The sequence below is a fragment of the Conger conger genome, chromosome 13 (assembly GCF_963514075.1).
Source record: "Conger conger chromosome 13, fConCon1.1, whole genome shotgun sequence".
Classification (NCBI taxonomy): domain Eukaryota; kingdom Metazoa; phylum Chordata; class Actinopteri; order Anguilliformes; family Congridae; genus Conger; species Conger conger.
In genome coordinates, this window is record NC_083772.1 from 17,863,821 (window position 1) to 17,870,784 (window position 6,964).

Here is a 6,964-nt window from a genome sequence, read left to right on the forward strand (position 1 = left end):
CTGGATGTGGGAAGCAAAGGTACAGGAGGAGAATGAGCCAATGAAACGCAGGTGGCACCGAGGTCATGACCCCTTCTAGAACTGGGCATGTGGCTGGTCAGAATGGTGGGAGGAGTCCAATCTGTATGAAGCCAGGATCGAGTACCCAGTGTGTGAGCCAATCACACACAAGAATAAAAATCTTAGCTTCAACTCTGAGTGTGCTTATGCATATACTGCAATATACTGGAAAACTACAAGCTATTATCTAGGTTAGGGGAGATGTTGAGACCTTAGAATTAAGGTTCTAACTGGATTTTGAGACAAATTATAGGGCACTAAATATATCTTTTTTTAAAGAATTGAAAAGCTTGTTTCTGCTTGGAGCCCATTCACTTTGGAATCTTTGAAGCTCAATATTTAAAAACCACTCAGAGTGTAGATAAAACCTTGAAATTCTAGTCTCAAAATAAGTGGGGAAAAAAATACAATATTGTGAAATCTGTTATATTTTTACATGATTTCGGTATATTGCAGCGTGAGAGTAATCTGGGCCTGAGGGAGTCTGAGGGACAGGAAGCGGGCGCGGTCACTCACCAGCGCGTGACGTTGCGGGGCAGCTCCGCACCACTCTGATGCCTGCAGCGGGTCTTGCGCGGGCAGCCCTGTTCAGTCGCGAAGGGCAGCCAGCCCCCGCTGGGCCGCTGGGGACGCTCGGGGGAGGGTGGAGGGGAGGGCAGCGTGGGGATCACCTCCTTCTTCTCCTTCTTTACCTTCTTCCCCTCCTTTTTCTCCGGCCTGGCGGTGGGCACCGCGGGCGTCTCACTCTTCACAAGGTCAAACGGGATCTTGAAGCGGAGTTTTCTCCTGGGCTTGACCGGGGTGGCGGGGGAGTCCGGGGAGGTAGGGCACTGCCCCGCCCCAGGGCTGGGGGACTCAAGTTTGGGGGCCTCTGGTTTGGGGGGAGACACAGCGGACACAGGGCTAGCCTGCTCCCTTTCTTCCCTCTCTTCCCTCTGGATCTCCGGCTTGTATTGGGCCACAGGGAGCGTCGGCGCCCCCTTCAGGAACTGCCTCTTGGCCTTTAGGGTGAGGGGGCTCTTGCGCAGCCTGTTCCAGGCATAGGTGTTCTCGGCTGGGGTACTGCTGGTGTCGGTGGCGCTGGTGCTGTTGGAGCTGGAGCGCACCTCCGGGATGATGGGCAGGGAGGAGCTGCTGGGGGTCAGGCCCAGCTTCTGGAGACGGGACGAGTCAAAGGAGAAGGTGAATTTGGGCTGTGGGGGCCCCGTGGGGATGAACTGGGTTTGTGCCTTAGTGCCAGTGCTTGGTGGCTTGGCCTGGCTCGGTGGCATGGCCTGGCTTGGTGTTGTGGCCTGGCTCAGTGGTTTGGCTTGGCTCGGTGTCGTGGCCTGGCTCGGTGTTGTGGCCTGGCTCAGTGGTTTGGCCTGGCTTGGTGGCGTGGCCTGGCTCAGTGGTTTGGCCTGGCTTGGTGGCGTGGCCTGGCTTGGCAGCTTGGCCTGGCTCAGTGGTTTGGCCTGGCTTGGTGGCGTGGCCTGGCTTGGCAGCTTGGCCTGGCTCGGTGGCATGGCCTGGCTCAGTGGTTTGGCTTGGCTCCGTGGCGTGGCCTGGCTTGGCGGCTTGGCCTGGCTCGGTGGCATGGCCTGGCTCAGTGGTTTGGCTTGGCTCCGTGGCGGGGCTTGGCTCGGTGGCGTGGCCTGGCTCGGTGGCAGGGCCTGGCTCCGTGGCGGGGCCTGGCTCAGTGGCTTGGCCTGGCTCAGTGGCTTGCCGTCGGGCTTGCGTGCGCTGGTGAAGGTGAAGACAGCCGGAGCTATGGGGGAGGGCCGGGGGGGCGGGACTCTGAAGGCGGGGCTGGAGCCCTGGATGCTGAGCTCGGGGCTGCTCTCCCCCAGCGGTTTGGCGGGATCGGCAGGCGACGGCGTGTCCTGGCTGGCCTCTGCGCTCGAAGGGGCCTTCCCGCGCCGCGCGGCCGCCATGTCGCTCTGCCGCTTCCTGAGCCGCTTGACCCTCCGCTCACGCTCTGCACTGCTTACCGCCCTTCCTGCGCCCCCCTGCCCCACGGCCGTGCTGAAGGTGCCCTGAGCCCCTCCCGCAGACGAGATCAGCAGCAGGAGGGAGTTCTGATCGTCCGCCGGGGGGGGCCCAGCCGTGGACGGCGCCTGCTTCACCGCGGTTTTACTCGCCGACTGTTTCTCCAGGCCGGTGGTGGACACAGGGCCTGTGGCGGAAATAGGTCCAGTGGGGGAAACAGGGCATGTGACGGGAACAGGGCTTGTGGCGGAAATAGGGCCGGTGGTGGGAACAGGGCGTGTAACGGAAACAAGGTGGCTGGTAGAAACAGGGCAGGTGATGGAAGCAGGGCGGGTGGCGGAAACAGGGCCTGTGGCAAGAACAGGGCCTGTGGCGGAAATAGGGCAGGTGTTAGAAACAGGGCGGGTGGCGGAAACAGGTTGCATATTGGAAACAGGGCACATAGCAGAAACAGGGCCGGTGGTGGAAACAGGGCCGGTGGGGGAAACAGGGCGGGTGGCAGAAACAGGGTGCATAGTGGAAACTGGCCTGGTGGCAGAAAAGGTGAACGTGGGGGGCGCTTTCGCCAATGGCACCAGCAAAGCGGACTTCTGGTTCATGGGTTTCGTCGGAGAGGGGGTCTGTGGGGCTTTAGCGTCTCTGGCGGGAACGAATGGGCCCTTTTCTACGCTCACAGATTTTCGAGCTACATGCTGAGACTGCAGGGATGCTAGGAAAGCATCAAACTCCAGATTCTTAGCAAACTGAAACCTGAGAGACACACAGATAGACACAGAGACAGACAGACAGACATGGGGTCAGGCTTGCATGAAACTATTAGATTGCTCCTCTGTTACAGTCTAAACAGACTGGGGTGAAGCCCATTTAGTCCAATATCTGATATTGTTTAAAAAACCAGATGAGTAATGTGCCTGCATCCAGTGCTTTCTCCGCTGCTCCACTGTTCCCCAGCTGCATACTGAACTAAGGTATAAACCAGGCTCCGTATTATAGCAACATCCTAACTCTGAAGTCCTCTCTTATCTGTATAGAAACCATGGCCATTTCAGCTAAGACCTGATTGAAGAAAATAACCATTACAGAACAAACAGTAATTGCTCATTACTCTGTCATTAGTGCTGCTCATCTGGATTTATACTGATGGATTATATCAATATTCATACTGTATTTTATATTGAATTGTTCATGTACTACTACTGCTATTCCAGGGGTGTCTTGTCTGATTGAAAAAGGGCCGTTATAAAAATTTCTTGCAAATGATAAGAGCATGTTATCTGAGAAAACTGCACCTAGAATGCATTCTGCTGTTTACAATGTGTTTTTTTTTTCCTACTAGCATTGTTTAAAGTGGTTGCGTACTTCAAGCACAGATTGTGTAGAGCCACCAGATATTCCACTCCTGTCTCCCTAAATCTGTCTCCTTAGCATTGAAGCCAAAATGGACATCATGCACTGTAACGTGGCATAAATTGAGTTACCACGGGAACATCCTGATGTTTGGAAGCTGAGAGGACAGAGAGAACGATGGATGGGAGTATCTGGTGATCATAGGGCAGGGATAATCAAATCATGGTCCTCAAGGGCCAAGAACTGCTGGTTTTCCACCCTCCCTTCACCTGGAAGTCAGGCGTGAAGACAATCATTAGTAGTAATTGTTCAGTTAATTACCCGGAATAAAATAAAACTGGGGCTGGATTTGGATTGGAGGGCCAGATTTGATGATCCCTGGTGTAGGGTACGTACACTGGGAGCTGATTGGGTGTTGGGACAGGAGGAGGCGGACTCACCGGGGCTGTACTAGACCTGGAGGTTTCTCCAGCGGGGTGAAGTTGAGGGGCAGTTTCTCCCACAGCTGGACGTCGGATTTGAGTGGGTTCCTGTCGCCGCTCTGGGGCGCAGTTTCGGCCGGTGGTGGGGGCAGGTGAGATGTGGGAGGGGGAGGCGGAGGGGGAGGGGTGAGCTCTGCCCGGGCGGGGGTCTGCGGCTGACCCCTGGGTGCGGGAGAGGCCGGGGACGGGATGGGGGGTTTGGGCTGCTCCACCAGCGCCGTGCCCCAGGGTCTCCGCCAGTCCTTTCTGATCTGGGGTGCGGGCAGGGCTGGCCTAGTGGGCTCCCTGGTTTTTTGGGGATCGGTGGAGGGCCGACAGAGAGTTAGGGAGGAGCTCTCCTTCTGGGGCAGGGTAGGCGGGATGGTGGTGAAGGTGCGCTGGGGCGGGGCGGGGCTCTGGGATTTTTTGGGCGGGTCAGAAGGCTTGGCTGGTAGTTGAGGCTTCTCTGGAGGGGGTGCAGCCTCAGTGGAACTGCAGGACGTTTTGGATTTGAGGCGGGAGCTGTCCTTGCCCGAATTTGCAGCGGGCGTGGCAGCAGCCGACTGCTGAGGGAAGAACAGGGACTGACCCATGCTCCGAAATCAGGGCTGTCCCGCAAGAGAACAGGAGGTGTCAGGGCTGTCCCACAGGAGAACAGGGGAATCTGAGCTGTCCCACAGGAGATCAGAGGAATCAGGAAGCAACTGCCCACCTTACTTCACTCAGTTGCCCTGTGGGGGTAAATGAGGGGCACATGATCAATGTTGAATCTGAGCTTTGGACAGACAGACATTGGGCCTTCAGTTTGCCACAGGTGCTAAGCATAACCTCTCAAAAAATAATCTATGTACTAATTTCCCAACACACGCACACACAAATTCATAATAACTTTCATAAAACATTTGGACCATTGTTTACAGATGTTTATGTATGTATGTAATGAAATTTCACCAGCGTCCATGCTACGTATGTCAGAGATGCGAAGCTGAGCTGAAGCAGATAAACGCTGTTACTCCCCAGCAGCGGAATCGTGTGGAATATCACCAGCTTCAGGTCATTGATTAGATTTGCGAAGCCATTGCCCTTTTAGCACATTCGTTTCCTGCCTATTGATTGTGTCTAGACCTGCAGGAATATAATCTGGAACTCGACAATATACAATAAGTATGTGCAAACGGGGAAGACTTGGAGAGAATACCTTTAATGCATCTGTAACTGCATCAGCTTCTCCTCGCCTGTAACTTAAATCTGAAATCAGGACTCTGATCCTAAACTTTAGACGGCATAATAACTGGGAATATGGGGAGTTGCCGAATACGTAACGTATTCGCAATAGGTTTATTGCCCTGGGCTTATAATATTAAACTGCAATTCCTGTCTTTATTATGAATTGTCCATACACATTTGCCTTTCCCATTTGAGTAGTAAATTTAAACTGAAATACTTGATATAATTGATGAGCTATTAGCTTTCAAATGTTCCTTGGCGAGCTAACGTTAGGTAATATGTAGTTAGCTAGCCTAACTAGCTAATGTTACCGATTGAATAAAATAAGTTAACACTGAATAGCGAACGTTAAGTTAGATAAAATCACTAGCTAATGTAACGGACTTTACCTCTGCCTCGAAATTAATTGTAGCCTACGCAGAGCACAGCTACCGTCCGCATACACCTGTCACACGTGATCTTCTGCAATCCTGGTATTTTTAAATGTTTCAGTCATTGAGCGGTACTGTTTTTCCTACTTTGTTATTCTGCAAAGTCTGTAAGTTACGGAGAAAACGTTATCGTTCGGAGATATTTCGAATGAAAACAGTGGCGCTGGGTCATTCTAGGCGCGCGCGCTGTGGCATTAACTTTACTGTCGAAATCCCCATGTTTAATAACCTACTTCTGTTGAAAACACATTTTGCTATATATAGCATTATGATTCCGTATGTTAGCTGTGAATACCGCTTTGCTCAATGAAAAGCCCACTATTTTTTTACATCCACCTACGAACTATCCATTCATTCTTTCAATGTTAATTTTAATCTCGGAGATAGTTCAGCTAATTAGCCTTGACTATACATTAACTTCTATGCTGATTGTCCACTGGTAGCCACCTGGTAAGCTTTTAAATACCTAAAAAGAATGGATATCTAATTTTAATAGTATGTGTAGTTTCAGTGCTGAACTAAATAGTTTGAGATCCAATCTCATGTGCAAGCATGAATTAAAGTTAGAGTCATTCAAGTCGATCCAAAAATCCTCCGCGTAGCTGAGTCGCCAGAGATGCGAGTAGAGGAGCTGTCCACAGTGCTGAAAGCTCTCCGTAGGGAGTCTGTAGCGTAGACACGCCTCTTCCTGTAGCCTTGGCGTAGCTACAGAATGGCCTTTATACGAGGTCAAATGACTTCGCGCTACTAGCTAACAGTACAATATTCACTCACTGTGACAATTATACACGATATGCTATATTATAGGTTAGAGGCTACATGCGGTTTTCAGTAGAGATGCAACACATCTATTTTGGGTGTAGTTATGATGTCTTTATTCTTAAACATTCTTGCAATCTTCAAAGATATCTTATTCGTTTCGACTTCACAATTACAATGGTCCTTCACTCAGGGTACATCCGTGGCACATAACAGTCTGTCCGTTTAAACCACGCGTACAGAAGCTTGTACCATGCACAGTGTGCCTGTTTGTACAGTGCTGGTATTGGCGTTCCCTGTATCTGTTACGAAACGTCTGTATGTCATCGGTCTTATAGGTATATAAATATGTTAACGTTTCTGCCTAAATCAGACGGTGGGATGCCAATCCCGTGGTGTCAGTCTGATCGTGTGCGACTATACGAGCGGGGTTTAACGGCAGTCAGAAGGGAACGCGGCAGGTACAGGGTGTGAAGAAAAGAAATAGGGAGGGAGGGAGAGCGAGAGAGAGAGGAGGATGCTACCGCCGTTGCCAGTGGAAAATGGCTGCTACAACCGTCCTAATACACCGCGAGGACATAAAGGTGGAGAGAGAAAAGAAACGAAAATGAAGTATGAGAGAAAAAAAGAACAATTGAGAGCGAACACGGCTGTGTGAAAGTGTGTGTGCGCGCGCGCGTGTGTGTATGCGTGTGCGTGTGTGTGTGTGTT